This window comes from Zingiber officinale, chromosome 9A (assembly GCF_018446385.1).
Source record: "Zingiber officinale cultivar Zhangliang chromosome 9A, Zo_v1.1, whole genome shotgun sequence".
NCBI classification, from domain to species: domain Eukaryota; kingdom Viridiplantae; phylum Streptophyta; class Magnoliopsida; order Zingiberales; family Zingiberaceae; genus Zingiber; species Zingiber officinale.
The window spans coordinates 30,030,394-30,054,528 of NC_056002.1; the positions used below are offsets into that span (position 1 = coordinate 30,030,394).

A 24,135-nucleotide genomic window follows, 5' to 3' on the forward strand; every position below is an offset into this window, starting at 1 on the left:
TTGCACCCCAAATTCGTATCCTAACTTTTCTGCCATCTCATGTCATGAAAGTTTTGATATTTTCGTTGCTCTGCCTATTCAATGGAAACACCCAAATAATTGTTACAAACAAGTCCATAACTCAAGAAGAAAGAAACATGCACCAATTGACAGAAACAACATTAATTTTCATTGCTCTGCCTATAATAATTTCTTATTCAGCAAAGTTTAATTTTTTTTGAGTCCATAGCTCAAGAAGAAAGAAACATGTGACAAGAATGAGAATAATAAGATTCCTGGAAATAGTTAGACTGAAAAATCAAATTGAAAGAAAACAAGTAGCGAATAAAAGTCTTACCTTGAGCTTGTGGAAGAGTGTGAAGGAGGATTGCTGGATTGAGATGATGAATTGAATGGCGGTGTGAGCAAACTCTTGGACGGTGAGAGGCAGCTCCGAAGATGACGATTTGAAGAGGAGAATCAATTCCTCTAAAGAGGCGTTAGGGCTTTTATTTTGGGCTTTTCTTTGGATTGATTCGATTGTTCCGTTAATTTTAACTACTAGTTGACGGAAAGATCAAATGGATAAAAAATTTAAAAAAGTGGGACTAAATCAGGTCACTATCAGTTGACCTACTTGCACTTCCTCTTGACCCTCTCCGTCGTCCTTGTCCTTGTCCTCTTCCTCCACGACTTACTTGGCCTTCATTACCTCTGCCCCGGCCCCTGTGTCCCCTTCCCTCATTCAGGTAATCAACTTGTTCAGGTGTTTCCCTAGTCTTTACCTTCTGCATGTTGTTGACAACAGCATAGCGTGATGGAATCTTCTGCACAACAAACATTCTTTAGACCCGTGAAATTAATACTGGCATCGGATATGTAACTGCTGCAGAACACTAACAAAAGAACTAGGAAAATAACATTCTGTGACGTTAACAACTTCCAGTTTTTTTCACTAGTTTTCACTATCATTTGAAAATTTTAAAACGAAACATGGATTACTTTCTATAAAAACACAAAAAGATGCAGTGATAAGAAATGCAATAAATTACTACAAAATACTAACTCTTGTAGGAAATACTACAAATGTTGATTACACAAAAGAATTGCTAAACGGAGATCTTAAAACCGAAGGAAATGCTTTCCAGGGACACGCGGGAGAACTCGAAATAAGTTCAGCTTACTCTTTCCTTATGGTTAATGGTTCAAAAGAGAAAAATGGAGTGAATTCATAGAGGGAACCTATAAGAACTAGGTCATAGCATCTTTCTGAGATTCCAGCTTGGCATTTATTAGCATTTCAGACTGTTATTAGCATTGAAATATTCAATGCATGGTTTAACTAGGTTGATTGGAAAGCATATCCACTACAACTAGACTAGATACATAATGAAGATTTACTGATAAATTTTGTTAACGTTTTTTACCATCTTTGGATGCCAGTTATGGCCCACATTAGGCTGCTTTGGATTTTTACAACAGTCCAATGTTTCACAAATATTACTAGAGTATAGTAGGACCTACAACAATTATTTCTTATCATTGGATCTTCAATTTATTAATAGTCCAGGCCACTATGATTCAAATACAAAAGCCATATGTTCGTTAAATTCTGATATACAAGAAAGAAAACAGAAAAAAAATGGAACTTACATTTTGATATCCTTCCTTTTCTTTTTGAAATTCGAGCTTCTGGTTCAATTTAGATGAAATTGATAAATCAAGATCTAATAGCCTTAATGCAACAGCTGCTGAAGTGTCAGAAACCCATGGCAGCACAGCTGCACAGGGCAGAGAAAAAGTCTGCATCAACCTCGCCAGTAGAACTCAGCAGTTGAGCTGTTGTTTTAAAGTTCGATGAGAGAAAATCTGGCACGTTACCCAAAAAAATCACACAACTGTGTTCAATTAAAGAAATGCTCCAGCCACCAAATATTTACTAATGTTGGAGAAGAAAAACTGCTATTGATTAATGTAATCCAAGAAAATATGATCTTTTGGTACTATTAAGAATTGGATTAAAAAAATCAATAACAGAAAATCAAGTGAGATAATTTGTGTAGTTCCAAGATTTATCATGAGTTCAGTTTTATTCCAACGTAATAGGAAATGGAAATAATGTGGTTAATGGCATGAACAGTTGAAAACCTGAGACAATTCCCCAGCAGATGTTGAAGCGTCCAATTTTACAGCCCAAGATTTCGTATAACGCTCTGTCCAAAAACTCTGAATTGCTTCAGCTGGAATACCAGCCTGTGATTAACAAAGTAGCATACATAATTAAACTAACAAAAAAATTAATAGTGCCAACAAGGAAATATCATAAAAGAGTTAGGTTTACAGCAGTTCCAACCTCAAACATGGATAGTTGTGCCTTTAGCAATCTGATCCTTATTGGAAGAGTAGAGTTAGAGAGTTCGGATTTCCAGTCGGGGTCCGACTTCCTTTTCTGTTTGCACAAGGCCAAATGCTCTGAAAAAAGTGCATTAGAAGTTTGAAAGGTCTTAAATGTCTTGTGACATGAAGGACAATGCCTTTCTTCGAGTAAGAAAGATTGGAAGCAAGAATTACAAGTGTGAAGGAGCTCAGAACATCTTTTCTCCCCGTGTTTCATTGTGCATAATACATGTGCATTGCATCATTCTTTCCACATCCATCTCAAGAAACCTTGATGTATAATACGAGCAGATTTTTTTTCGGCATCATCTCCCTCAAATCCAATCTTGAAAGACATTGAGTTCTCTAACACATCAGAAGTGAGCCCAGTGAGAGGACTATTAGGACTGCCGTTTTCAACACTCCAGTCTGGGCTTGACATTATTTTAGGATCCCTTGGTTTAGCATGATCTCCAACTGACTTTAATGAATTGATAGTTTTCTGTCTCTGCCTAATTGCCTCTTTGAAATTTCTCTCTATTCTGAGCAGCATTTAGTGCAAATGTGATTCTCTGATCCCACGAGTGTCTAGAGCAGCTAAAAGTGCATCAAATGCCTGCATTCATAGATGACAAATTAAACATAATAATAATAAAACCTGAGACTTGCAAAGGTCAATTACTTCAGCACTTGAGTTTTGAACAAGAGTATATACAATATCCTTAATTCATCAGATTGCAGGATCTAGCTGGTTCTTATGCACATTATGTCTTCAATTGGGAAGAATTGATCACCTTCTACATCTTTTTTCCTTGCAATGGGCAATTTAAGAACTCTTCATAAATAGGTGGAAGTTGGTACAATAAGTGTCTATTGTGCGATTGAGGATATCAATATGGTAAAGCACATGGAAGCTACATGACTCATGATGAAGAATGTTTAGCTTACATGGATGGACTCCTTACTCTTCATCAATGAGACGCATATCATAGGGGCCATACAATTTTATTACACACATGGTATCCAAATAAATAGTGAAGCAATCACTGGGTCTGCAGTTTTGATGGATTTAGCAGAAATTATAGGTAACATGATAGTCTTGATAGGAGAATGTGGAGTTGTGGGCACTATGAAGGTAATTGCACTCATGAACGAGACAAAAACAAAACAAAACAAAAAAATATCATGTAAGTTCATCATTTTGAAGAATTTTTATTTTAGTGCAGGAAGAAGCCAAATGTAAAGTTACCTCCTCTGAATTAATAAGGCTCCAATGACCATCTTTACATTCAAAAAAGATTCTTCCAGAACCAGGATCATTTGGTGAAGAAGATGTTGAAAATAGCCAGTAGCAATTTTGCCTATGACCCAAGGGTAATGACCGGTATGCATAAAGTTGCCCTGACTTATGACCAATAAAAGATTTTAACAGTGCATGAGACTTCTCAGCAGCATATCCACTTTGCTGAACAGATGAAGTGTCAGGAGTTTGTTCTTGCATAGAACTATAGCCCAGATTAACCTGATTCAGGTCGACAAACTGCTCCTTGTTTGCTTCTAGATTGTCATCTGATCCCGTCCGGAAGCTGAGTCAGACGAACCGTCTGGCGAGGTGGATGAAATGTTGATGAAGTCGCGACGTCCCGGAGGGGGGTGCGCTGAGATGGCTCCCGTGTTGACCAAGTCTTCGGAAGTCCTCTGGTCAACGCTAGTTGCAGCCAGCGACCGGGTTAACCCGGCCCCCGGTACCTCGATACTCGAGGCAGATCCAACGAATATATGAGTACAAGACTAAGCCATAAAATAATGAAATGCGTATGGAATATGAACAGAAAACGTACCCTGCCCCAGGGGGCGCCCTCGGATGGGATGCGGCTAGAATTGTCGCGACCCAGAAGAGTAGATGACTCCGATCAGACTGGAGAGCTGGATCTGACGATGAGGAGCTGCCCACGGTACGGGCTCGGAAGACGAACTGCAGGTCGAGATAAAACACCGGCATGCAGGCCGGGGGTACTAGCGGCACGCAGGCCTGGACACGAAGTCAGCATATAGATCGGGAAACGAGATCGGCACACAGGCCGAGACAAAATATCGGCACGCAGGCCGAGAAACTAGATCAGCACGCAGGCCGGGACAAAATACCGGCATGCAGATCGGGACATAAAAAATATCATACAAGTAATAACAGAATATAACGACAACGCGGACTCGGAGGCCCGACCCGCATCAACGATACCCGACGATGCGGACGATCAAGAAGTGGCCTGAGATGAAGCAATACGAGAAGCAACGCTGCGGCGTCCTGGAGGAGACCGCTGGTGAGACCATGCTTGGCTGTACTGCAGTCCAAAGGGCGGCAGCCGGAGGCTATGGGCGCCGACTGCTGGCGTCGCCGGCAGTATGCACAAACAGGAGAGGAAGCAGCGACATCCGAGGAGGAGGATGGCAACATAGCGAGGAGAAGGAAGGAGGAGGCGGTGCTGTGACCGGCGTTGTGAGGAGAAGGAGGAAGAAGATGGAGGGGTTGTCGCCTTCGCTGTGGAGAGGAAGAGGGAGGATCTGTGGCCGGCGTTGTGAAGGTGGCGGTGAAGGTGGCTAGAGGTTGCTACCAGCGAGAGAGGAAGGAGAGAGGAGCAGTGGCCGGTCAGGCGGCGGCGGCGCGAGGAGGAGAAGTGGCCGCACGGTGAGGAGAGGGAGAGGGGAAGAGGTGGTGGCCGGTCTCGGCTCCGGCGACAGCGTCGTACATGTGAGGAAGAAGGTCCGATTCTGTGGGTTCCTCCTGGCAACGGCGAGCACGAACCAAAAACAGTCCCTTTCCTTTTGGTTCACGGCGACTACGGGAGGAGGAGCGGGAGAGGAACAGTGGTCGGTCGTCATCGGCGTCGCGAGGCGGATGGGGAGAGAGGAGTACCGGCCTTTCCGGCGGTGGCGACGTGAGGAGCAGAGGGAGAGAGGAGAAGGTGGCGGCGCGTTAAGCAAGGAGAGGAGGAGAGGAGGTGTGGCGACCGGCGATGGCGTCGTCTCCGGCGAGAAGCATGAGGAGGAAGGAGGAGTTGTCGGCGCCTGAACGAAGCCGAGACCCCCTCTTTTGCATGCTACAGTATTCCCTATTCAAGCCCTAGTTAGCGAAAAGACCTAAATACCCTCCTTCTTTCCCCTTATTTCTTCTCTACCCCCCCTATCATATCCGTATCACAAGCCTCCCGTCCCTCAAGTCTAGTCGAAGGAGGCGCAAGCCCGACTGACTAGACCCATCCGAACAAAAAACAGAATCGCTACTGACTGCAGAGTCATATTGCAGGTCTGTCATATAATGTCGAACGAGTAGCTGTGACAATGTTAAGCATGTGACTCAAACAGAATCGAGCGAGCAACGAGAAATAATTCGAAATGCACGACAAGCAAACGATCGATCAGATGCTGAGGGAGACCGAGTGATATCGCGAAGACGCTCGGACGAGGCCGAGCAGAGCGATCGAGCGATTGCTAAGCGAGGCGAAAGGTGATCGACGAGCGATGTTGAATGCATGACCGAGAAAATGTCGTCCAAATAAATCATGACTAGGACGAGTAAAAGCCGTAAGTGCGACCGGGAACGTGCCGATCGAGTGAGTGTCGACCGAGCAAGTGCCGACTGAGTGAGTGTCGACCGAGCGAGTGTCGACCGAGCGAGCGCCGACCGAGCGACAATAAATCGCGACCTGGCAATGAAGAGAAGGATGGGTGAGCAGAAACGTGAGCACAATCGAGGAAATACCGACCCAGCGACAGTAAAATTGCGACTGAGCAATAGAGAGAGTGCTGGGAGAGCAGAGCCGTGAGCGCAACCGAGGAAATACCTGTTGGTGCAACCTTAGGTCAAGGTTGACCTGGTTGACCCGACTCGAGTTGACCTGACTCGAGTTGTATTTTGATGTTTGACGCGAATAGAAAAGTTCTATTCTGATGTTTGACGAGAGTAGAAAAGTTGTATTCTGATATTTGACAGAATACAAACTTGGGAGATTGTGGGTGCAATCTTTGGTCAAGGTTGACCTGGTTGACCCGAGGTGAGTCGACCTGATTCGGGAAATCCTGGTGAGTGAAGCCAGGTGAAAGTCCTGGTGAGTGAAGCCAGGCAAGGGAAAGTCCTGGTGAGTGAAGCCAGGCAGTTGGAAAGTCCTGATGAGTGAAGCCAGGCAAGGGAAATCCAGATAGGTCAAGATTGACCAGACATCTGGTGAAAAGTCCAAGCAGGGAGCTTGGCACGAGAAAAATCCAAGTATGGAGACTTGGCACGGAAAAGTCCAAGCAGGGAGCTTGGCACGGGAAAAGTCCAAGTATGGAGACTTGGCATGGAAAAGTCCAAGTATGGAAACTTGGCATGGGAAGTCGGAGAGGGCTTGGGAGCTCGTTCTCCGAACTGTGGTCAGAGAGGGCTCGGTAGCTCGTTCTCTGGACCGGATGGAGTCGGAGAGGGCTCGGTAGCTCGTTCTCCGGACTAGGTCAGAGAGGGCTCGGTAGCTCGTTCTCTGGACCGGACGAAGTCGGAGAGGGCTCGGTAGCTCGTTCTCCGGACTAGGTCAGAGAGGGCTCGGTAGCTCGTTCTCTGGACCGGACGAAGTCGGAGAGGGCTCGGTAGCTCGTTCTCCGGACTAGGTCAGAGAGGGCTCGGTAGCTCGTTCTCTGGACCGGATGAAGTCGGAGAGGGCTCGGTAGCTCGTTCTCCAAACTAGGTCAGAGAGAGCTCGGTAGCTCGTTCTCTGGACCGGACATGAGAAGTCGGAGAGGGCTCGGTAGCTCGTTCTCCGGACTAGGTCTGAGAGGGCTCGGTAGCTCATTCTCAGGACCAGGTAGGGTTTAGGGCTGGGAGCTCTAAACCTGGATCGGTCCAGTGAACCATGGATCGGTATGCTGACCGATCCACAACGATGTCGTTTGAATTCTGCTGTTTTGCTGCAACTTCTGATTTCTCTGAACGAACGATCTTCTGTGAGCTATTTGAGTTACAGGATGCAGGTATCATGACGATGCTTGAGTTCAACTCTCTGTAAAGCATGTTGATCGGTCTGGGGACCGATCAGCATAGGTCCTGATCGGTCCCCAATACCGATCAGAGTAGGTCTGGACCGATCAGGGTGGAGCCTGATCGGTCCAGCTCTAGCCGTTGAGTCACAACGGCTAGCTTTCTGCTATATCCTCTGCCCTCTTTGCAGGTTCGCAGGTTCAGGGATATAAAGGGGTCGAGTGCTTCTACAGTAGAAGAAGTCTCTCTTTTCTTTCTGATCTTACTGTAATCAGAGCTTTGCTGAGCTCTCATTTTCCTGAAGCTTCGTGGAAGCTTCCTTCGGCTGGTTCCTGCTGTTGTAGGTGTTTCGTGAAGTTGCTGCTTCATCCAGTCGACGAGAAGGCAAGCTGTGTTTTTACATTCTTACTGCCTTTGTATTGTGCTGTATCTTTGTACTCCTATCTTGCTGTTGCAAGAAGTTTGTGGCGAGGTTTCTCCACCCAGAAGGAGTTTCTATTAGCCGATTTTCCGGGGTCTCATCCACCGACGGATTGATAGGCTTCGTCCACCTTACGGACACGCCGAGGAGTAGGAGTGTCATCTCCGAACCTCGTTACATCATCGTGTTTGAGGTTTGATCTTCTCCACTTTCGTTTCTACATTGTATTTCCGCTGCGCTAACCTAAATTGTAGGAAGAAACGTGAATTTGGGGTCGGCTATTCACACCCCCCCTCTCTAGCCGCGTCCGAAGGTCCTAACAAGTGGTATCAGAGCAAGGTTGCTCTTCGACGGATTAACACCCGGGGGAGCACAAGCTAGAGAAGACATCACGATTCCACCCTTCTACGATCGTGACGACTTCGCGTATTGGAATGTAAGAATGAAGTATTTTCTTATGACTAACCTAGTAAATTGGAATTGTGTACAAGTAGGTTTTATTCCTCCGGTGGATAAAGAAGGAGAACCTCTTGAGAAGAAGAAGTGGACGAAGGAACAAATCCACCGATCCATGATCAACGATGAGGTAACGAAAATCTTTGAATTTTCATTACCTAATGATGTCTTGCGTAAGATAGGTGGATACAACGATGCCAAGGAGTTGTGGAACAACTTGGCTAAGTTTCATGAGGAGAGCTCCAATTCAAGTCATGAAGAGGAGTCAAGTGAGCTAAGTAGCTCACATCATGGACGTATGGAATTAGAAGTTGAGGGCTACTCAACATCTAAGGAAGAAGAGGAGAAGAGTTCTTCTTCAAGATTGGAGCAAGAAGAAGAAGTCTTTACCTCCGGAAGGGATGAAGAAGAGAGCTTATATCCATCCTCAACCCTAGGTAACTCAAGCAACTTAATTTCAAGTAAATTACATATAATGTGCTTTGAGTGTAGGGAATATGGGCATTACAAGAGTAAATGTCCAAAGAGGATTAGGAAGACTCCACCGGCGCCAAAGGTCAAGGAAGCCGGAGTCCCGATACGCAAGGGCAAGGAGCACGTGGTGTGCTTCCAATGCAAGCAAAGGGGACATTATAGGAGCCAATGTCCAAGGGGGAGGCAACCTCACAAGGACAAGAGACCAAGCACATCTATGGGGGGAGCTAAGGCAAACCCTAAGGTACCCTTTAAGGCATATCCTTGCAATTCTAATAAGACACATGCTAGTAGCTTTATTGCATTTGTCAATAATGATAAGCATGATAACTATAGAAACTGATACATGTGCTTAAGTGCCAAACATGTTAGTCTAGATAAGGATAATACTAGAAGTACCAACCCTAGAATTAATTCATCTAAGGTTAAGAAAAACCTAGATAGGAATCCCAAAACAACTAGACATATGCCTAGGAATACCTCAAAGAAAAATGACAAATTAAAACTTGAGGTATTAGAGAAGGAAAATCAAGTCTTAAGGTCAAGACTTGACACTTTAGAAAAGACTCTTAAGAATTTGGAGAAGTCAACTCTAGGGTCTAAGGGTCAAAAACAAAAGCCCAAGGACATGAGAGGTTTGAGTCACAAACCTAAGTCTCAAGTGGTCAAGCCCACTTATCATAATGTTCCATTCGATTATGGAACAAGACCTAGGGCTAGGAAGACCATCACCAAGGTCACAAGGGGAGTCACCCCTAGAGTTGATCTTGATGAGTCCCAAATGACCAAGGCTTTAAAGCCTAGGAGGGTCATTAGGAGGGTTGCTAGGGAAGTCATCCCTAGTGAATATTTAGTGAACCCAATGAGCTCAAATAGGTTTTGGGTTCCTAGGAGCGTGATTCCATCACGCTAGATGAATTAGGGTGTGTCAACCTTAATTGAATAAGTAGTTAACCTAATCATGGCAAAAGGTGGCATTTTAGGAAGTTTCAAGGTATAACCAAGCCTTGAAAATGAAATTAAAAAGTATTCCTAAGGTGATTAGGATGTGCCAACCACATTTGAGGAATTTTCTAGGGTCAATCTAATTGGCACATAGTGATCTAAAAATCTTTAGTATATGATTTTAGATCTATTACACTTAGGAATATAGAATTTATGGCAAAATGATCAAAATTATCAAAAATGACAACTAAAGCTAGAATTAGGTATTTTCTATACCTTTATATGTTGTTTGCCATATATTGTTTGTCATATGCCATGTCATGACATCATATCTAATTTACTATCATTTGAAATGTCATGATAATACTTAGGTTAGTTATATGTCATGCCTTATTTAAGTTTCATACTTTATGCCATGACATCATGACATTGGCACATGTTTTCACTTATAATATTATTTTATGCCATGTCATCATCTCTTGCATGTATGATCAATTAAATTGATTTAAGGATAAAAACACAATTTGATATGGAGATCAAATTGTTGTTTAGAAAATGCATGAGAACTTAGCTTAAGATGACCTAAACTCATATCTCACATCAAAATTGACTTGGATGTGTTTGATACACCTTAGATGTGTGTGAGATGTTAGGATTATGAGTTAGGATCAAGGTGCATAGTTCTTGTACATAGATGAGCCTAATTCGAAATTGAGGATCATAGGGAAAGCTTGTGTACAAGTCATGTACATTTAGCCCTAAGATTGTGATCCTAAATTTAATGGTTTAAAATCATTTCAAAATTGATTTGAAAAACATTGATGAAGCTTTTCTAGTGATAGCATTCATCATTGAGCAAGTTGATACAAAGATGGATTAACCTTGAGCTATTTCAAAGTCTTTCAAACTTTGTATCAAGATTTAAAAATGGAAGTTATTTTCATAGAAAATTATTTTTCCATGATAATATATGTTATGAGGAATGTATCCTCAAAATTTTACAATTTTTAGAATTTTCTGTGATTTTTTAGGGGTTTCTGAATTTCGGGAGAAAAATCAGAAATTCCTATCAGAGCTTTGTGGACCGATCAGAGGGGATGCTGATCGGTCCAGGGAGATCTGGATCGGTCACTGGACCGATCCAGGGAAGTGTGGATCGGTCTGGTGACCGATCCAGTAAAGGGCTGAGCGTGCCAAAATGCTGATTTTCGACTGATTGTCTGAAATTTCAACTAGAAGTTGGTATTTTAGACTTCTAAAGGATTGAACCTCTCCAAGACGTTGTTGGTGCAATGGTCAAGGGGGAGTTGACCTTTAGGGGAGTTTTACCTAATTGTCAAGGGGGAGTTGACTTTTAGGGGGAGTTTTTACTCATCAAGATTTCTGAGGATGAGTGATATGGAAGTATCACTAAGTTGATTATTGTCTTTAGTATCAAGGGGGAAATTAAGGGTTTCAATGAAAGGTATGGGACTTTCATTAGGAAGAAACTCTTAACCTTGATTCACTCTTTTTGATGTGTGTCAAAAAGGGGGAGAAATGTCTAGAGAATGTTCAAGGAAGAACATTGGAGTTTGGGGAGAATGTTCAAGGAAGAAAATTGATTGGAGAACTATTGGAAAACCTAAGTTAGGTTATCAGGTTAACCTAACTTGATTATGGTTTTTGTCAAACATCAAAAAGGGGGAGATTGTTGGTGCAACCTTAGGTCAAGGTTGACCTGGTTGACCCGACTCGAGTTGACCTGACTCGAGTTGTATTTTGATGTTTGACGAGAATAGAAAAGTTCTATTCTGATGTTTGACGAGAGTAGAAAAGTTGTATTCTGATATTTGACAGAATACAAACTTGGGAGATTGTGGGTGCAATCTTTGGTCAAGGTTGACCTGGTTGACCCGAGGTGAGTCGACCTGATTCGGGAAATCCTGGTGAGTGAAGCCAGGTGAAAGTCCTGGTGAGTGAAGCCAGGCAAGGGAAAGTCCTGGTGAGTGAAGCCAGGCAGTTGGAAAGTCCTGGTGAGTGAAGCCAGGCAAGGGAAATCCAGATAGGTCAAGATTGACCAGGCATTTGGTGAAAAGTCCAAGCAGGGAGCTTGGCACGAGAAAAGTCCAAGTATGGAGACTTGGCACGGAAAAGTCCAAGCAGGGAGCTTGGCACGGGAAAAGTCCAAGTATGGAGACTTGGCACGGAAAAGTCCAAGTATGGAAACTTGGCATGGGAAGTCGGAGAGGGCTTGGGAGCTCGTTCTCCGAACTGTGGTCAGAGAGGGCTCGGTAGCTCATTCTCTGGACCGGATGGAGTCGGAGAGGGCTCGGTAGCTCATTCTCTGGACCGGACAAAGTCGGGGAGGGCTCGGTAGCTCGTTCTCCGGACTAGGTCAGAGAGGGCTCGGTAGCTCGTTCTCTGGACCGGATGAAGTCGGAGAGGGCTCGGTAGCTCGTTCTCCAGACTAGGTCAGAGAGGGCTCGGTAGCTCGTTTTCTGGACCGGACATGGGAAGTCGGAGAGGGCTCGGTAGCTCGTTCTCCGGACTAGGTCTGAGAGGGCTCGGTAGCTCGTTCTCAGGACCAGGTAGGGTTTAGGGCTGGGAGCTCTAAACCTGGATTGGTCTGGTGACCGATCCAGTGATACGCTGGTTGACTGATCGGTCTGGTGACTGATCAGTAACCAAACAGTGTGTTTCTGTGAATTACCTGATCGGTCTGGTGACCGATCAGTAATCATACAGAAGCGAAGAAGATCGGGAGAAGAAAGAGGGGGATCGGTCTGTGGACCGATCCACTTGAGTCCTGATCGGTCCACAGACCAATCAGAGAGTTTGTCAACTCTCTGTGAAGCGTGCTGATCGATCCCCAAGACCGATCAGAGAAGGTCTGGACCGATCAGGGTGGAGCCTGATCGGTCCAGCTCTAGCCGTTGAGTCACAACGGCTAGCTTTCTGCTGTATCCTCTGCCCTCTTTGCAGGTTCGCAGGTTCAGGGATATAAAGGGGTCGAGTGCCTCTACAGTAGAAGAAGTCTCTCTTTTCTTTCTGATCTTACTGCAATCAGAGCTTTGCTGAGCTCTCATTTTCCTGAAGCTTCGTGGAAGCTTCCTTCGGCTGGTTCCTGCTGTTGTAGGTGTTTCGTGAAGTTGCTGCTTCATCCAGTCGACGAGAAGGCAAGCTGTGTTTTTACATTCTTACTGCCTTTGTATTGTGCTGTATCTTTGTACTCCTATCTTGCTGTTGCAAGAAGTTTGTGGCGAGGTTTCTCCACCTAGAAGGAGTTTCTATTAGCCGGTTTTCCGGGGTCTCATCCACCGACGGATTGATAGGCTTCGTCCACCTTATGGACACGCCGAGGAGTAGGAGTGTCATCTCCGAACCTCGTTACATCATCGTGTTTGAGGTTTGATCTTCTCCACTTTCGTTTCTACATTGTATTTCCGCTGCGCTAACCTAAATTGTAGGAAGAAACGTGAATTTGGGGTCGGCTATTCACACCCCCCTCTCTAGCCGCGTCCAAAGGTCCTAACAATACCGACCCAGCGATAGTAAAATCGCGATCAAGCAATAGAGAGAGTGTTGGGCGAGCAGAGTCGTGAGCGTAACCGAGGAAATACCGACCCGGCGATAGTAAAATCGTGACCGAGCAATAGAGAGAGTGTTGGGCGAGCAGAGCCATGAGCGCAATCGAGGAAATACCGACCCAGCGACAGTAAAATCGCGACCGAGCAATAGAGAGAGTGCTGGGCGAGCAGATCCGTGAGCGCAATCGAGAAAAATACTGACCGATCGTCAATAAATCGCGATCGGGCAATGGAGAGACTGATCGAGGCGCCAAGTCGTGAATGCGAACGAGCGAGCGCGGACCGAGCTATGATAAATCACGACCGGGCAAATAGAGAGAATGATGGATGCGCGAAGCCGTGAGTGCGAACGAGAAAAATACTGACCGATCGTCAATAAATCGCTATCGGGCAATGGAGAGACTGATTGACGCACCATGTCGTGAGCGCGACTTAGCGAGCGCGGACCGAGCTATGATAAATCACGACCGGGCGATAGAGAGAATAATGGACGAGCGAAGCCGTGAACGCGACCGAGCGAGTGCTGACCGAGAGATAGTGAATCCCGATCAGGCAATCGAATAATGTCGATCCGGAAATAGAGAGAATACCCATCGAGCAAAATAAGAACGAGGCGAGCGAAATGCGAATGCTGAGCGCCGGGCAGAGCGACGAGTGAAGCGAGTGCGATGAGTGCTGGACAGAGCAGCGAGTGAAGCGATGAGTGCCGATCGAGCAACAGCGATGAGCGAAACGCTAAGGATGAGTGCCGAGCAGAGCGGCGAAGCGTGCATGATGAGTGTCGAGCAGAGCGACGAAGCGTGCACGATGAGTGCCGAGCAGAGCGGCGAGTAAAGCGAGTATGACGAGTGTCATGCAGAGCTGCGAGTGAGTGATGAGCGACGACCGAGAGGTCGTTGGGCGTGAGAGCATGCTCACTTATAACTCGCACTGGGGCGAGAGTCTGGGGCAGCCGACCGAGCAACTCGGTCGTTGGGCGTGAGAGCAGAGCTCACTTATAACTTGCACTGGGGCGAGAGTCTGGGACAGCCGACCGAGCAGCTCGGTCGTTGGGCGTGAGAGCAGAGCTCACTTATAACTCGCACTGGGGCGAGAGTTTGGGACAGTCGACCGAGCAGCTCGGTCGTTGGGCGTGAGAGCAGAGCTTACTTATAACTCGCACTGGGACGAGAGTCTGAGACAGCCGACCGAGCAGCTCGGTCGTTGGGCGTGAGAGCAGAGCTCACTTATAACTCGCACTGGGGCGAGAGTCTGGGATCCCGACTGGGAGGTGTTTTGGGGGCCTGACCAGGAAATGTTCTGGAGACCTGACCGGGAACTGCTCTGGAGGCCTGACAAAAAAGCAATCTAAAGGCCTGACCCAGAATTGATCTGGAGATCTGACCAGGACTTGATCTGGAGACCTGCTCGGGAATTGATCTGAAAGACCGACCGGGAATTGGTCTGGAGGCCCAACCGGGAATTAGTCTGGAGGCCCGACCGGGAATTGGTCTAGAGACCCGACCGGGAATTGGTCTGGAGGCCTGACTGGGAATTGGTCTGGAGGCTCGACAGAGATCGTTAGCGATACTCCGATCCAAGCCGGTGATGATACTCTAGCGCAAGACCAGTGGCGATATCTCGACCCTGAACGGGGGAAGATAAGCCTTGAAGCCCATAGAAGCGGAACCCATAGCAATGTGAAGAAATAGAGATTTTATCATACTTGATCACGAAGTGATGTCAATCGACTGAGGATCTGTCTCGATCCCTCAACTCCCGAATACCCGTGGAACGAGGGGAGAAGATAAAGGGCGCGAAGCCAATATAAGGGAGCAGAGCCCATAGCCATAGAAGGAAGCAGAGCACCGTAGGTGAAGAGAGCAACACCTGTAGATGTAAGAGGCTGCACAACAAGTGAAGGATGCAGAGCATATAATAATAATAGAGTGAAGTGCATATAGCAGTAAGAGAATGTTGAGCCCATGGTGAAAGATGCAAAGCTTGTAGCAATAAGAGGATGCAGAGCCTCATAATGAAGGGTGTAGAGCCTATAGCAGTAAGAGGATGCAGAGCCTCATGGTGAAGGGTGCAGAGCCTGTAGCAGTAAGAGGATGCAAACTCTCATGGTAAAGGGTACAGAGCCTGTAGTACACCTGATCGGGGAGCTGGGCCCTGATTAGAGAGTAAGGTTCCTAGCCTGTAATCAAAGAGCGAGGCCCTTAGATCTTGATCGGGAAGTCGTACTGTGAGTCAATGATCGGGGAGCTGTGTTCCTAGTGCATGAGCGGGGAGCTGTGTCCCAAGTGTATGTGCGGGGAGTTGGACCCTTAGTGTCCGATCAAGAATCGAAGGCCCTAGTCTTTGACCAAGGAACTAGGATTTTACTCTCTTATCATAGAGCTATATCAGTTCCTATAATCGTAAAAAGGGAGCAGAGCTCGTAGCGTACCTGATCGGGAAGCCGTGCCAACCGGCTAAGGGTTTGTCTCGGTCTCCTAACTCTCGAATACCCGTGGAGTTAGGGAAAAAACATAATGGAAAACTAACCTGTCAGCCAGCTGAAGCTCCACTCGATCCCTCGACTCCCGAATACCAGTGGAGTGAGGATAGAAAATAATATGTGCATCGAGATCCTCTGGGATTGTGATAATAGCAAAGAACCTCCCGACGTCGTCCATCTTCACGTTCCAGAACAGGTGAAGGATATTCCCACAGACGACGCCAAATTTGATCCCGTCTGGAAGCTGAGTCAGACGACCGTCTGGCGAGGTGGATGAAATGTTGACGAAGTCGCGACGTCCCGGAGGGGGTGTGCTGAGATGGCTCCCGTGTTGACCAAGTCTTCGGAAGTCCTCTGGTCAACGCTACCTACAACCAGCGACCGGGTTGACCCGGCCCCCGGTACCCCGATGCTCGAGGCAGATCCAACGAATATATGAGTACAAGACTAAGCCATAAAATAATGAAATGCGTATGGAATATGAACGGAGAACGTACCCTGGCCCATGGGGGCGCCCTCGGATGGGACGCGGCTAGAATTGTCGTGACCCGGAAGAGTAGATGACTCCGATCAGGCTGGAGAGCTGGATCTGACGACGAGGAGCTGCCCGCGGTATGGGCTCGGAAGACGAACTGCGGGTCGAGATAAAACACCGGCACGCAGGCGGGGGTACTAGCAGCACGCAGGCCTGGACACGAAGTCAACATATAGACTGGGAAACGAGATCGACACACAGGCCGAGACAAAATATTGGCACGCAAGCCGAGAAACTAGATCGGCACGCAGGCCGGGATAAAACACCGGCATGCAGATCGGGACATAAAAAATATCATACAAGTAATAACAGAATATAACAACAACGCGGACTCGGAGGCCCGACCCGCATCAACGATACCCGACGATGCGGACGATCAAGAAGTGGCCTGAGATGAAGCAATACGAGAAGCAACGCTGCGACGTCCTGGAGGAGACCGCTGGTGAGACCATGCTTGGCTGTACTACAGTCTAAAGGGCGGCAGCCGGAGGCTATGGGCGCCGACTGTTGGCGTCGCCGGCAGTATGCACGAATAGGAGAGGAAGCAACGACATCCGAGGAGGAGGATGGCAACATAGCGAGGAGAAGGAAGGAGGAGGCGGTGCTGTGACCGGCGTTGTGAGGAGAAGGAGGAAGAAGATGGAGGGGTTGTCGCCTTCGCTGTGGAGAGGAAGAGGAAGAGGGAGGATCTGTCGCCGGCGTTGTGAAGGTGGCGGTGAAGGTGGCTAGAGGTTGCTACCATCGAGAGAGGAAGGAGAGAGGAGCAGTGGCCGGTCAGGCGGCGGCGTCGCGAGGAGGAGAAGTGGCCGCACGGTGAGGAGAGGGAGAGGGGAAGAGGTGGTGGCCGGTCTCGGCTCCGACGACGGCATCGTACATGTGAAGAAGAAGGTCCGATTCTGTGGGTTCCTCCTGGTGACGGCAAACACGAACCAAAAACAACCCCTTTCCTTTTGGTTCACGGCGACTACGAGAGGAGGAGCGGGAGAGGAACAGTGGTCAGTCGTCACCGGCGTCGCGAGGCGGATGGGGAGAGAGTACCGGCCTTTCCGGCGATGGCGACGTGAGGAGCAGAGGGAGAGAGGAGAAGGTGATGGCGCGTGTAAGCAGGGAGAGGAGGAGAGGAGGTGTGGCGGCCGGCGATGGCGTCGTCTCCGGCGAGAAGCATGAGGAGGAAGGAGGAGTTGGCGGCGCCTGAACGAAGCCGAGACCCCCTCTTTTGCATACTACAATATTCCCCACTTCAAGCCTAGTTAGCGAAAAGACCTAAATACCCTCCTTCTTTCCCATTATTTCTTCTCTACCCCTATCATATCCGTATCATCATCATTAACCTTGTCAACATTGTCAAGTGGAGTTTGGTTTCCCCCTATTGCAGCATTAGTTTGGGCAGTCTCAGACTTGTATGATGTATCCATCCAAAGTACCATGTAATTGGCTGGAGTATTCTTGTCTTGAACGTCTTATTTCTAGTTGTGTTTCTGCCCACATTTTTTAAGTGCAGTTGCAGCTTCTATACGTTCCTGTTAAACCTCGAGTGAATAACACAATCAGAAACCAGAAATTATAAAGAACATAGCATAAATATATGGTATCAGTACCTCCAGAACTGCTCGTATAGAGTTTCCATCAATAGCTATACCTATCAAAGAGACAAGTGCATTCAGGCGTTCTTGAACACTCAACTCACAGTAATCACCTTCTGATAGGCCCTGAACCCATGGTTCACCAAAGTTGCTTTCATGAATCTCTGTATCCTCCATGTCAGGGTTAGCTGATTCATGGTACTTTAAACTGGCATCAGTATGTTCAGCAGCACCAGAAATACCTACTGTTTTCAAGTTATCTGAACAAGGGTTTGGAGGAACCTTCTCAACATTTCCAAAAGTAATTAATAGAGTGTCTTCAGTATCTCCTCCTTTCCCCTTACCTAGTGAAGTGTACATTCTAGGGTCTTTTAGCTTGCTACCAAACAGGTCATTCTTACCCAATGTCGGATCCATGCCGGCATCATCAACCTCAGGATCATCATCAGCATCTTCTGTATCTTCATCACTTTCTGCATCATCTACATCTTCTATATCCTTTTATGCTTCTTCAGAATCTGAAAGTGCACTTTGAAAACCTTGTACTTTTGTCAGAACCGCAGAGAGTATTGCATCAGCATCTGCAGGATCTTTTCTATATTGGGATTGCACACAATATGTCGAAGGAGCAATTTTCTCAAAAAGTTATGTATCACATGATAGAGCTGCAGCAACTGATCCCTTAGGTGTCTTGCTTGTTGTTAGATCTCTCAACCCAGATTTCTAATAATGAAACAACTTGGTTAAATAAATCAAGAACAAGGAAACAACCTTACAGAAAGCATATACCTGAATCTTGCTGGCAACTTCATGTATTGTCAAGCCTCTACCACCTTCAAGCGAAAGAACCTGAAGCAACAAATTTAACTGTTCCAGGAGTCAAGCAATGCCAAGATCTTTGGCAATATGTGTGCCCCCGTTCATGCATTGAAGCAACAGCATTTTTTAACAGCCAAGCCGTTTCGCAAAGTGGAAATGATATCTTTGCCACCATTACTCTGAATATAAATTAGTTGATATTTTAGAAGTAACAATGGAAACAAAAAAGAAATACTACTTTAACGATGGAAGGATTGACCTGACAATGGAAATTTTAAAATCTCCCAGCTCGCAGTTGCACATTCGTCAAGTCTCCAATTCAAAAAGCAATTCTGGAGTATTTCATTGAGCACAATCTCATCAATTTTGTGCATAATTGATATTCAAAAATATTATTACCTATGCTGCTCAGACTCTGGTACAAATATTGGACACAGATATAGATTTAAGTGTCAGCCACATTATTTATAAATAAGGGTACAGACACTCATCCGAAAAGATGCAATTCTTGGAGACTTGTTAAAAATTATAAATAATATTAGTTATTAATATCATTAACTTAATATATGCTAATACATAATAATAATAATAATAATAGTAATAAAATTACAATTTCATACTATCATATCATTAATTTAATTTGCAGTAATACTTTTTAGTAATAAAGTTATTGATTAATTGTGTGATATTATATGATCTAATGAAATTTACTTATATTTGACACTTGTGAAGGATTAAAAATTACCTAATAAGTGAGTGTCACTTGATTACCATATTAAACCTCAAACCACCTTTCTCCCTAATATATCTAATATCTTTAGCTAATTAAACCAATAATAGTATACCTTATATACTTGCCGTATTAATTGTCAACCCTTTCTTTCTTCCCACGTCACCTATTCATATCTTCTTCACTAGATCGCACCCAAATGTACTGTCAAATTCGCAATTACGCCATTAATTACTCAAGACCAGAAAAATCACTCTTCAAATGCCCTTGACAGTATGTTTCTCCTTCCCTATATAGGTCTTCTGTCTTCTCATTTTCTTTTTCAACTTTGCCGCTACCCAACTCATTCCTGTCGTTGTACAATCTTTGCACACATGATTTGAACAGGTCATCCATTTCTGACCTGATTTAGGTTGTATTCCTTCAATTTTCACTCAATCTATGTTTCTCTGGCCTTCTTGCATTATGCGTAGGAATGCCAATGAATATGTGGTCCTGTAATATTCATGATTAATTCTTGTTTATGTTAAAAATATATAAAAGAATCACATTTGAACACTAATGAGCTCACTTTTTAATCCTCATGAATAAAACTTGTGAACGTTTGCGAACAAATTTGTTTACGAGTATGTTTAGCGCTCAATAATCATCTTATTTGTTTAGGTTTTAATTAAATATATAATGAATATGATAAGCATGTATATGAACTTTAGAGTTTCAAATTATATAGAATATGTTAAACTGAGTAACAATATATGTTTATTCATTTTAATCAACGATTTAACAAAATTATAAGGACAACCATGTTGCAAATTCATTTTAACAAACAAGATTGGACAAGCTTAATAAAAAAAAAAAAAAGCTTGAACATTGTCAGTTACAACCCTAGTTATATGTTTTGATAGTAGTCATATGACTGAGAAATCAGGAAAACAATTAGATTGGGAATGACAGACTTTGCCAACTACGGACAGGAATATCTACCGAACCCAAGTGAGATTATTGGAGCTTTTCCCATCAAAATCAATGCCCGCTAAGGCACTAACTATACCTTTGACATTACATCAATATTTTTTTATTAGGAAATAATTTATTATCTTGTTACATATAAAAAAGGTGCATTCAGAACCATTTGTTAAAATAACATGACAAAAGTTTGTTTATTCATTGTGCACAATGCAACAAAGAGTTGCCTTTTGCAGAAAAAAAAATGTCAGCGAATTAAACGAGACAAAAAGCAGTAACAATCAAATAACACTTTAATTTATAAAGAGAAGAATAATTGCATAATAGCAAATTTTGTCAAAGTTTATGCAGCAAAATTACCACATTTTTATCGCAGAAATATGCGATTGCAACATCCTTTTTTCTTCAGTTGGTGCACAAGTCCAGCTTACAAAACAATTTGTCGCAGTATCTCAGGCCATGTCAAGCAATTCAAATGGTGCTGCCAACTCTGAATGTTGAAGCCCCAAGCATAAGCTTGCAAAGGAAAGGAGAAGCTGGAAATGAGTTAAAGGAGATCAAAAATGGAAATAAGTAACTGAGAAAGTATAAAGTTAAAGGAGATAACAAAGCCGACCCCCTCAACAATATGGAGATGACCACTGCTAGGATTAGCATAATTACTCTGATTAGCACGGACTGTTATAACAGAATTCCTTACAAGATCCACTATGTCCTTGATTATGGATTTAAGCAGGGAAACAGAGATTCCACCCAAGAGTCTTGAATCCTTTAGGAATTGAGTTGAGAAGTTGAAGCTGCTTTTACTGATTTTATAGCTACATTTAGCATAATATTAACAACCTAGTCATCTACAGTTTGAGCATATAAATATGATATAACAGGTCAATGAGTAATCACCACTAACAACATCTCAACCAATCACATGGTTGACGCTAATCATTTTAACAAACTATCAGTCAGCAACACGGTGGATGGAAAATAATGAACTTCAGCTACTGCATATGGTACTTTATATTTTTACTACTTCTATAGACAGATATGTGTGTTAAATATAGTTGAGTTATGACACATTACCATATAAACCAATAAGGGCACAAGAAAATTAGCTAGTTCTGTAAATTCAATTTCTTGTCAAATATCATAGATTTCAAGGTGCAGATATCACAAGTGTTAATTAATATTGGTTCCTAATATTACCATGTCAAGAATCTACAAGATTCACCAAAAAGCTCACATAATGAGGAGACCTACGGTAGTAGATGAATTAAGAACAAAATAAATCTAGCAAAAAAGGGTAATTTGGTTAAGAAAAGAATCCACAACAAAAATGAAAGTTGTTTTAACGAGAAAAAAAAAATGGCCTAAAAATATCCAAAATTCTTAATCAACAACAGAGATCTTTTTTTTATGTATACATCAATACTGGTATATTTACCACCACAGCATTATAAATGGACTTAACATCAGATATTATGTCATTCTAGCTTTGCAGATGATTTGATGATTCATAAGCATAGGGTATAGTTTAGAGAGCAGCCCACACATAATCATGGAGAGCTTGCACAAACTCTTCAAGTGTGAAAGGCCAGAGTCCAAGTACATCAGCAAAAGTAATTAAGAACCTCCATGCCTGCAATTTCAACCAGCAGTGTAACACAATGTCAAGAAAACTTGATTGAATGGCTGAAGTGGGATTACAAAGCTCAGGAAAAAAACATAATTCCCCAATGCCAAAAACGAAAACAGAAAAACCTGCAACATACCTATAGAGAATAAATTAAATACTGAGAATGCATATTTCATAATTTCTTTCGGAGGACAAAATTCTAATATGTGAGATTAACAGCGCTAAGAAAACAGAAAAAACATGGCATGCAGGAGGAACCAAAAACTTGCAAGGTAATGGAGTAATAATCATCATTTAGCCAAGAAAACAAAAATTCTGAGAGAATAATCATAGTGACACGAGGAAATGCACCATAAGAAGGTTTGCTATGTTTTCATCAGAATCCACCCAGGGTTGAATACCAAAAGGCCTTCTCAGTTTCACAGAGCTTGGTGGAAATACCTGCAACATACCTGCAGTATAGGTTGTGAGTGTTTTGTGATGGTGGAAACTAAGCTAGTACTTAAATAGAGAAAACAAAAACAATAATCATACTAATTTGTAAGAATAATATAAAAAGAGCAATTAGAGTACAAGAAACACTCACCTAGAAAGTGTAATAAAAGCAATATTTCAGAACTAATACTAAATAAACTCAATATGAGGATCACAAGTACACAGAAAGCATATCAAGCAAATTAATATAAATAAGCTTTAAAACTAGAAGAACCATACTTCTGAAAGAATCCAATTGTTGCAACGTATCACTGTCAAGACTAAAGATCGAGATAAGTCCTTTATTCATTGCAGCCAACTCCATTAACTCTAGTTGCTCATCCTCAATAAACTCCATATATTGCCTCCGAATTCTGCAGGCAGTAGCTCTCCCTTTTGCAGCTTTCTGTATTTCTGCTTCCTTAACACGCTTCAATTATTCTCTCTGTCTCAACTTTTCACCCCAAAATCATCCAGAAAGATGCTAGGAAACTAACAGAGATTATGGGACTCAGACGAAAATTATGTAACCTACTCTAAGGGATTCCTTTAGCATAAACTTCTCTCTGCGTTTATTTTCATGTCTTTGTTCTTGTTGAACCTTCTCTTCTTCTCATTGCTTTTGGTGCACCATCCACTGCTCTTCTTTTCTTCTTTCACAACCATGTCTGTGAATTTCCCTCCTCATTTGCCCTTCCCTCTATGGAATGATAATTTTGTTTCAGCACCAAATAGTGAAGAAAGGAAAAAAAAAAAACATTAGTGATGAATTGGCACCTTTCTTCTCATGAAAATCTTGTTTCTCAAACTCTTTCCTTATCTGTTTCTCACGCACTTCAACCTCCTTAGCAACCCTTGCTTCATCACACTGCACAAATTGAAGCATTATATAACAACTATTCTTTTAAGAAAATTATCCCTGTATGAAGAGGTTGTACATACCTCGCGTTTTCTTGCCAATGTAAAAAAAATTTCATGTCATACAATCTTGTCATAGGATATATACTGGTTTTGTAGACCTATGACATGGTGCATATCAAACTGAATGCCATTTGAGGGTACAGGAGAAATCTCACTGTGTTGAGCATCATTAGAGTCCATAGAGATGAAAAGAAATTCTTGCTGCATTTCATGCTGAGACAAGAGGCCAGCATTTGACATTGAGCGGTATAACTTGGTGTCAATTGTTCATTTCCATGAAGATTTTTACTTGCTGAAGGTAAAGATGGCTCTCTGGTAGACCTGACGACCCAGCTCGGGCCCGTAACCGGGTCAACAGGCCGGTTGCCCGTTGACCTAGGTTGCCGGGCCAAACTGGAACCAGCCTGGCAGGATGCCGAGCCGAACTGGAATCTGCTCAGCAGGTTCCAGACCCCCAAAACCGGCGAACTGTCGGTTCGGCTGGCTAATTTTTTTGTTTTTGTTTAAAACTGTTGGAACCGCCGGTTCCTAGCCGTTGGAATCGTCGGTTAACCGGCAGTTTATAGCCGTTGAGGGGGTGGTGGGGGGTGTTTTTGGGTATTTTTCCAACAATTAAGATCATTTGACCATTTTTTGATCAATGACTATGATTTAGTGTCCGTTACTATCGAAACTCTATAAATAAAGAGTTCATTTCATTATTTTCACAACATCTTCTCTACTCTTATTTTCAATTTCGCATTCTCTACATATTTTCGACTCCAAGT

General features: G+C 43.9%; 1 pseudogene; it reads right to left on the reverse strand.

Moving 5' to 3' along the window:
- Nucleotides 1-230: 230 nt before the first annotated feature.
- LOC122019115 lies at nucleotides 231-23,868 on the reverse strand (annotated as a pseudogene).
- Nucleotides 23,869-24,135: the final 267 nt, after the last annotated feature.